Below are 6,961 nucleotides of genomic sequence, written 5' to 3' on the forward strand. Positions count from 1 at the left end.
GGCAGTTCCTTCGACCTCATGATTCTCATTTGCTCTGACATGCACTGTGAGCTGTAAGGTCTTATATAGACAGGTGTGTGCCTTTCCCTTTAAAAGTCCAAACAGTTTCATTAAACACAGCTGGACTCCAATGAAGTAGCAGAACCATCTCAAGGAGGATCAGAAGAAACGGACAGCATGTGAGTTAAATATGAGTGTCACTGCACAGGGTCTGAATACTTATGACCATGTGATATTTCAGTTTTTCTTTTTTAATAAATTTGCAAAAAATTCTACATTTCTGTTTTTTTCTGTCAAGATGGGGTGCTGAGTGTACATTAATGAGAAATAAAATGAACTTTTTTGATTTTGGCAAATGGCTGCAATGACACAAAGAGTGAAAAATGTAAAGAGGTCTGAATACTTTCCGTACCCACTGTATAAGAGTGGAGGCAGGAGCACACAAGTTGATCACATCTTGTGCAGACGTTTCAACCTGAAAGAGATCAGTGACTGCAAAGTAGTGGCTGGGGAGAGTGTAGCCAGACAGCATAGGATGGTGGTGTGTAGGATGACTCTGGTGGTGAGGAAGATGAAGAGGACAAGGGCAGAGCAGAGGACCAAGTGGTGGAAGTTGAAAAAGGAAGAGTGTTGTGTGGCTTTCAGGGAGGAGCTGAAACAGGCTCTGGGAGGTCAGGAGGTTCTTCCAGATGACTGGACAGCTACAGCTAAAGTGATCAGGGAGACAGGTAGGAGGGTACTTGGTGTGTCATCTGGAAAGAGGAAAGCAGATAAGGAGACTTGATGGTGGAATGAGGAAGTTCAGGAGTGTGTTAAGAGGAAAAGGTTAGCTAAGAAGGAGTGGGACACTGAGTGAACAGAAGAGAACAGACAAGAGTACAGGGAGATGCAGCGTAAAGTGAAGGTAGAGGTGGCAAAGGCCAAACAAAAGGCGTATGAGGATTTGTATGATAGGTTGGACACTAAGGAGAGAGAGGTGGATTTGTACAGGTTGGCGAGGCAGAGAGACAGAGATGGGAAGGATGTGCAGCAGGTTAGGGTGATCAAGGACAGGGATGGAAATGTATTGACAGGTGCCACAAGTGTGATGGAAAGATGGAAGGAATACTTTGAAGAGTTGATGAATGAGGAAAATATCAGAGAGCACAGAGTAGAAGAGGTGACTGTTGTGGAGCAGGAAGTAGCAAAGATCAGTAAGGATGAAGTGAGGAAGGCGTTAAAGAGGATGAAGAGTGGAAAGGCAGTCGGTCCTGACGACATACCTGTGGAGGTATGGACGTGTTTAGGAGAGGTGGCAGTAGAGTTTTTGACTGGGCTACTTAACAAGATCTTGGAGAGTGAAAAGATGCCTGAGAAATGGAGGAGAAGTGTATTGGTGCCCATCTTTAAGAACAAGGGAGACATGCAGAGTTGTGGAAACAACAGAGGAATCAAGCTGATGAGTCACACAATGAAGTTATGGGAAAGAGTAGTGGAGGCTAGGCTGAGGTCAAAAGTGAGCATTTGTGAGCAGCAGTATGGTTTCATGCCAAGAAAGAGCACCACAGATGCAATATTTGCTTTGAGAATGCTGATGGAGAAGTACAGAGAAGGCCAGAAGGAGCTGCATTGTGTCTTTGTAGATTTGGAAAAAGCATATGACAGGGTGCCAAGAGAGGAGATGTGGTTTTGTATGAGGAAGTCTGGAGTGGCAGAGAAGTATGTTCGAGTGGTGCAGGACATGTATGAGAGCTGTAAGACAGTGGTGAGGTGTGCTGTAGGGGTGACAGAGGAGTTCAAAGTGGAGGTGGGACTGCACCAAGGATCGGCTTTGAGCCCCTTCTTGTTTGCTGTGGTGATGGACAGGCTGACAGATGAGGTTAGAATATCATCATGGACCATAATGTGGACCATGATAGAGAGAGCAGGGAGTAGGTGGAGGAAAATCTAGAGAGATGGAGGTTTGCTCTCGAAAGGAGAGGAATGAAGGTGAGCCACAGTAAAACAGAGTACATGTGTGTAAATGAGAGGGACTCAAGTAGAACGGTGAGGTTACAGGGAGTAGAGGTGAAGAAGGTGGAGGATTTTAAGTACCTAGGGTCAACAGTCCAGAGCAACGGAGAGTGTGGAAAAGAAGTGAAGAGACATGTGCAAGCAGGTTGGAACAGGTGGAGGAAAGTGTCAGGTGTGATGTGTGACAAAAGAGTTTCAGCAAGAATGAAAGGAAAGGTGGACAAGACAGTGGTGAGACCAGCAATGTTGTCTGGTTTAGAGACAGTGGCACTGAGAAAAAGACAGGAGGCAGAGCTGGAGGTAGCAGAGCTGAAGATGTTGAGGTTCTCTCTGGGAGGGACGAGGATGGATAGGATCAGGAATGAGGACATCAGAGGGACAGCTCATGTTAGATGTTTTGGAGAAAAAGCCAGGGATACCAGATTGAGATGGTTTGGACATGTTCAGAGGAGGGACAGTGAATACATTGGTAAAAGGATGCTGAGGTTAGAGCTGCCAGGAAGGAGGCCTAGAGGAAGACCAAAGAGGAGGTTCTTGGATGTAGTGAAGGAGGACATGAGGATAGTTGGTGTGGGTGAGGAGGATACAGAGGATAGGGTTAAATGGAGGCAGATGATTCGCTGTGGTGACCCCTGAAGGGAGCAGCTGAAAGGAAAAGAAGAAGAAGATTGACTTTGTTGATAGAGTTGTTTTTGCAGAACTGACATTATTTATTTCTTGGAATAAAGAGAATGACGGTACCAATAAAAGAAAGATAAGCAGCAATGCACAGTCAATACAGAAGCTTGAATCACTAAACTACAACCGTAGTGTTTTATGCTTAATCTCTTAAATGCAGATATGCAACAGAGTCAAAAAAGTGCATTGGTTCAAGTAACCACCTGCATGTTATGACAGTGTGGTACATCTGGAACACAGTTTTTAACTCTTTTATTTAACCATTTGGCATGATCATATGCAGCTCTGTAATAAAATAAGTCACCTTTATCCTTCATAACAAACCTTTGCAGGTGAAGCTGAGTGATTATGCACAACAGCTACAAAAATGTCCAGAACTCAAAGTTTGTGAGACTTTTCTTACATGGCTTAAATTTTCCAATCACATTAAATCATAGTTGGCTGTTGAATATTCAGCTTTAGTAATGGTGGAATCATTTACTTTGAAGATTCAAACAAATGTGTTACACTCAGCAATGGAATGATTTCCTTTTGAACAAAGCTTTGTATTACACTAAAATAGGTTTGTACATTAATTACCTAATGACTACCTAATGATTCCAAGTTAGACAATAGGTTTAGGAACTGAACCCTTTACTTTTATCAAATTATAATTAAAATAATAGATGGAAAAATAAAACTACACAGAAAATAACAACTTTGTGTGAATAACTTGTTTTGAACACCCTACAATTCAATTAATCCATTTTGTTCTACTGTGGTTTTCTTGTTTAAAACACCTGAATCCTGATACTTCCTTTAACACTGGACATTGAACACAATGTCTGTGCTATAACTTTCTTTTTTAATATTCTGCACCTAGTTCAGCTCGGACCCTGTATATGTCGACCATAGCCCAGGAACAGAATATTTGGCATGTTTGTTTCAAAATGAATCCAAATCCAAAAACATTATCACATATAATCATTACAGCTGTAAAAAGTACATTTTCCTCATTGCAAACATTTAGAAATGACTATGATGAGGTTTAATAATAATTATGTTGTTGACATAAATTATCAGTAAATTACTATTAATGTGTGTTGGGAGCCAGTCGGAAGTCAGACATTACAGTCAGAGAATAGTACTTTATTGTAAAACAATGAGTGAATACCTGTCACTGGTGTGAATGAGTTTACTTCTCTAATTACATTCATGATCCATTATCATCATGATCGCTTTGAGGCAGCTTGACTTTATAGAGAGTTATAAAGGTACTGCAAAACTCCACCTCACTACATACTGTATAACCTGTCAGAAACTTAAATTCCTTTCTTAACAAGTCAATGACAACAAGCCATATTTTCAGAGTTAAATAAACTCATTGGAGAAAATCATAACATATCAAATCAAATACTAAACCGCAATGGGTTAACTCTTTAAGGTTAGTACTACATTAATAATAGATGATATTAGTGTACAATGTTCAGACGATGTAATGATTATGTGATAACATGCACCAAATTTGTATATTGCATTTGAACTTTTTGTTCAGCTCAAGTATTCAATTTTGGGTTGTTAACCTTACAACACAACATGATGTACTGCATCTGCCTGCCCTGTACAGGGCAGACCACCACTGTTCTAGAGTACTGGAGTCTCTACAGCCAAACAATAATCTAAAGCAATGGATTTAGGAGAATAACAGAACACAAAGGGATAAAAAGCAGACATGAATAGGGGCAATCTGTTTCAGAGAGGATTTCTTAAGATTTGTGCATGGACCCGATAATCCCATTGCTCCATTTCATGGAGTTTTACCCAGAAGAGCTTATCCCCAGCATCTAACCCCTCACATACTCCACTTGTTAAGATGGGAACTACACTAAGAAAAAGCAAGGGGATGAAAGGAAAGTTTGTGAGGAGGACTGCTAAAGTTCTCTAACTAAAAAATAAATAAAGATGATGAATTTAATGAGAACTTTTAGTTGTAAAATGGAGCAAATACTCTTAACAGACAGTACAAGTTTTTCTGCATTATAAGCCTTGTGTTAAGCCTATATGATTGAATACAATTTCTGGCTATTTGTCCAAGACTGTACTGCATGGGAAATACTGCTTACATCTTTTCTGACGTATACTGACATCTTTTGGGGGGTGTATTGTTCCTTGCATTGTAAGTGCAGTGGTAGTGCTTGCTCACAGAGCAAAAAAATGCAACATTGTCCAGCAAATAAGTTGACTGCATATTTGCTACAGGACATTATCCAGCATTGCACTGTGCCAATAAGATGTGTGTAAGCACACATGCCATGCCAAATATATCTTATTTTGAGTGTTGTATGAACCTTACAGCAACAAATCAATCCTGCTGTTAGAGGCACACAGGAAAAAGTTTCTAGTGTGGAATGAAGTATTGTCATGAATTGTCATATTAATAAAATCCTGCTTGACTTTAACCATCACACTCACGCTTCCTGAATTACAGGCAACATTTGAATAAAGGTAAAGGACAAATAATTTAGTTACAGTTCTTTTTTTTCATCATCATTATATATTTTTTTTTAAACTTTTTTTCAGCATTGTTGACTTTTACTGTGCCTTCATCTTTAAAAGGGTAATTTGTGCTTTTGTTGCTCCCATGTTTGGAATAGGCAGACTGACAAAGTAGAGCTGGCGACTTTGAGCTTGTGGCAAATGGTATTGTTTATATCATAAAATACTATTTGAATTAGTTTTTTCCTTGGAAATTATCAAACTCTGGGGTTTCCATTTTACTGAGTTCTTAAAAAAAGGTCCGAGTGATGGGTTATCAACCTCAGTTTGGTTTTTATAATGTAGTGAATTGAATACAAAGCAATGGTCTCCTGGGAAATTGTACATTTTAAATTGGTGGCGATACATTATAGCTCAGGCATAGTATATAGTAAAACCTACTGCCCATTCAAAAATATTCACAGTGCTTAGTGTTGTGTTTCTACTAAGGTAATGGTTAAAGTATAGTCAGATCACATAGCAATCCTTTAAAGGTAAAAACATCATAAGGTCTGACTTTGCAGGAAGCAGGTAATAACCAGTCTCTAAGGACAATTTGATGTGAACTCATAATCATAACATGAGCTACAAATCACAATCAGAATGACAGAAATATGTTGCCTCAGGCGAAAAGTACAGGAGGGCATTCTTTATCAGAGAGAGGTGAGCGAAGAAGCTGTCAAACAGGAGAACATAACTTTCTATCTATCTTCATCCAGAGGGGAGAGGGGAGTATTAGTCCCTGGACCAGAGGGAGGGATACTGCTGTGATCCAGTCATAGCCTTTGATCCCTGGGATGACCTGGACCACCTGGACCACTGGCTGGACTTTGGAAATGAGCACAACAGAGCTCTGTTCAGTCCTGAACACACACACACAGCCACACATGCATACATGCACGCACACACACACACACACACACACACACACACACACACACACACACACACAAGCACGCATGCACATGTGCACACACACACACACACAAGAACACACACATGCACACACAAACTTTTTTGCTGACACTGTTGACACAGTTTGCAAGCCTAGCAACTCACAATTATGCCACTAAGTTACAATATAAAGATATAAATCCTTTGTATGTTAAACACACTAACAGACTGACCTGATCAAACTGTACTGATGTAAAGAACTCCACTACCACATATATTGCATACTCAACACACTTAGTAATAAACCCACACTTCTTGAGCAAGCTAATATTGATAGCATAAGGAAAATCAAGTCTGTTGCAGAAAGTGGTGTGGGGGTGGGGGGAATTATGATGTGGCAGATTAAAAGACATGCAGAATCATAAATGAACAGAGGAAATGATGTCTTTCTTTCCAAAAGATGAGTGCTTAAGCAGTGCAGTTGGGAGCACATGCTAAATCTCATTAGACAGAGCAATACCCAGAGCAAATTAAGCCATTAGCCTCCGACATGTTGAAAGGAACACTTTAAGATCACTTCCTATTAAGGCTTGCCAGTAAACAGGCCTTTGAAATGGAGCCCTCAACTCGGAGCCGAGCAGTGTTGCAGACATCTGCCATACCCAGCCAAGCCCACAGTAAACTGCAAGGGAATGCTTTCTGTGCTACACATCGCTCTACATAACACTCCACATGTTTGTACAGGGGGGAAACAAACCCTAGGGATTCATGGCCCCTTAGAGTTAAAGGCACTAAAACAAGACATTGAGGTTTGATATTGATGTCTGCTGTGAGCTTCATGTAGTGAATTAATAAATACATAATGTTTCTGCTTTAATATGTA

This window comes from Mastacembelus armatus, chromosome 9, assembly GCF_900324485.2.
Source record: "Mastacembelus armatus chromosome 9, fMasArm1.2, whole genome shotgun sequence".
Classification (NCBI taxonomy): domain Eukaryota; kingdom Metazoa; phylum Chordata; class Actinopteri; order Synbranchiformes; family Mastacembelidae; genus Mastacembelus; species Mastacembelus armatus.